Source organism: Petaurus breviceps, unplaced genomic scaffold, assembly GCF_028583685.1.
Source record: "Petaurus breviceps papuanus isolate PSGF00001 unplaced genomic scaffold, PetGlider_PUasm1.0 47, whole genome shotgun sequence".
Classification (NCBI taxonomy): domain Eukaryota; kingdom Metazoa; phylum Chordata; class Mammalia; order Diprotodontia; family Petauridae; genus Petaurus; species Petaurus breviceps.
In genome coordinates this window covers 15498132-15500880 of record NW_027186349.1, presented here as the reverse complement: position 1 = coordinate 15500880, position 2749 = coordinate 15498132, and the positions used below count along the sequence as shown (strand labels likewise).

Sequence of the window (2749 nt, the reverse complement as noted above, 5' to 3'; positions counted from 1 at the left end):
AGTAAGCAAAAGAAGGGGGGGTAAAATGATATACCTAATGATTACAAAATGAAAGCAAAAAGAACTCCAAAAAGAGACTAACTGCTTTACAAGTGAAATAACCAATTTTGAGCTGAGGGAAGAGAGGAGAAAAGAAATAATATAATCAGAGGTCACAACGAGGGCATGTGTCGCTGGCACTTCCCTGCTGGGCTGCCAGAGGAGCCCTCAGAGCTGCCTGGGAGTATCTGCCTGTGCTGCCTGGGCCAAGCAGCTGTGACTGAGATAGACTAGGAGCACGCAGGAGCGCAGGGGCTGCAGAGAGGCCGGTCTTAGAGCTGCCTGCCACCCCCTGGCATGCTGCCCTGGAAGCCTGAGCCTGCTGCCCTAGCAGCCTAGCCTCACAAACCGTGTCCAGGACTCCAGTGGTAGCACACAGCCTGGCCCAGGACCTAGCTAACTTGAGTCTCAGCACAAGACTGCCCTAGGTGACCTGCGGGGACCCTGGCTGACACGGCTTGGCCCCTCTGCAGCTTCCCGGGGCAAGGGCCACCCTACATTAGTTCATTTTCATCAAAGCCCAGTCATTATGTCAGCTTCAAATTGGTGCTGATGAAAATCCCCACAACAAGGGTTGGATGTCACCTTATCCAGGTTCAAAAGTCAAAAGCAGTCAGGTACCCAGTGAGAAAGTGGGGCTTGTTAAGTGGCGGGAGTATAAAATCCTGTGGAATATATTGCAGTCTCCATCTTGGCTGGACCCATGTGGGCAGATCCATAGATCAGTGAAAGAAAATGTTCTCCAAAGTTTAATGAAAAGGACAGATATGTTGAACGAAAGAGCCAGAATGGCTTGTATGAGATTGAAAATGGACGACCTAGAAATCCAACAGGTCAAACAGGGTTGATTGGCCTGGGACTTTTGGGAAGTTGGGGCCCAAACCATGCTGCAGATACCATCATTACTAGGTGGAAAAGGGACAGCAGTGGAAATAAAGTCATTCGCCCTTATTCCGGGAAAAATATCTTACAGTTTGTAGCAATCAAAAGAAAAGACTGTGGAGAATGGGCAGTCCCAGGGGGGTTGGTGGATCTAGGAGAGAAAGTCAGTGCTACCTTGAAACGGGAGTTTGGTGAAGAAGCTATGAACTCCTTACAGAACACGAGAGATGAGAAGCTTCAGGTGGAGACGCAGTTACACAAGCTCTTCAGCCAAGAATACTTAGTGGTTTATAAGGGATATGTGGATATCTGATAATTCATGGATGGAGACAGAAGCTGTGAACTATCATGATAAAACAGGTGAGACAATGGATAATCTGGACCTGGAAGCGGGAGATGATTCTGGGAAAGTGAGATGGGTGGACATCAGTGACAATCTCAAGCTTTATGCCAGTCATTCCCAGTTCATCAAACTTGTGGCTTAGAAGCAAGCTCACTGGAAGGAGGACTCAGACATAGGCTGCCATGGGTGATGGCTGAAAGAATCTCCATGTGTAGTTCTGGTCTCCAGATGAACAGTGGTGGAGGGCACAGAGCTCGAATTAGAGAAGGCTGGTCTGTTATCTGGATGGGGGTTTTATTCATTTCTGAAATGTATTTAAAAGTTTTGCGTCAAGGGCAGGATAGAAAATAGAGTGGAATGTTTAAAGAGAAGAAAGGCTAGGAGAAGAAGAATATAAAAAATAGTCTTCTGTACATCTTATATTTAGCCATGGCTTAAATCAAATTAAATTATTGTTGCTTTTTGAAGGCTTGCAAACCTAAATAAAGACATGACTGAATGAATTAATAATAAAAAAAATAAATAATATGATCAGATACATGCTTGAGGAAAATACTTTTGTGAATTTTGTACAGGATAGATTGGGAACAGAAGGTGATTAGAATTAGAAAGGCCAATTAGGGGCGGCCGGGTGGCACAGAGAGTAAGAGCACCGTCTCCAGTGTTGAGAAGACCTGGAGATCGAATCCCGGGCTCAGACACTTTAGCACCCACCCAGAAACGCCTGGCCGTGTAACCTTGAGCAAGTTATTTAACCCTGATTGCTTAATAAATTAAAAAAAAAAAAAAGAAAGGCCAATTAGAAGGCAGCTGTTGGATGTTGGAATGATGTTGGAAAAGTGCATTGGAGATGAATTACAGTGGTACACTTGGGAATGGGAAAAAAAAAGGCACATATGCCTGAGATACTGTGAAAATATATTTGATTAGATTTACAAATGAAGCATAAGATTTACAACTCTAGGCATGAGAGAAGGGAAAGAGTTGGTGATAAAGGTACAAGGTCAACCATTTAGTTGACTGCCTAAGAGTCCCTCTGGACTCAACGGAAACAGTCAAGAAGCATTTGTAAGTATCAGCTATATGCTGGGATCAATAATAGGTGCTGGAGAAAAAAGGGGGAAATGAAAGAAACTCTACTTTGCCTAAAGGATCTTACACTACATTCATAAATGAGAGAATTAATAAAAACTATTATTCACATGTTTCAAAGGTTGATTTATTAACTTTTAAACATTTACTTTCAGGCAAATCATTGGGATTCTTAACAGTTTATTTAGTTGAACAATTTAATCCATGTAAAGGGTTATTGGCATTTGTATTCTGATGCTTATTGTTGTGGTTATTTAGTGTTCTTTTTAAAAAAATATTTTGGTCTTTATTAATTTGTTTGTTTACTTTTAGTTTACAAGATTCAGTTCCACAGTTCCTTGAGTTTCAGATTTTCTCCCTTTCCATTCCCTCCCCCTCCCCCCCCCATGGCAG

At 42.7% G+C, this 2749-nt stretch overlaps 1 pseudogene; it reads left to right on the top strand.

Moving 5' to 3' along the window:
• Positions 1-497: 497 nt before the first annotated feature.
• LOC138171828 (ADP-ribose pyrophosphatase, mitochondrial pseudogene) lies at positions 498-1454 on the top strand (annotated as a pseudogene).
• The last annotated feature ends 1295 nt before the right edge of the window (positions 1455-2749 follow it).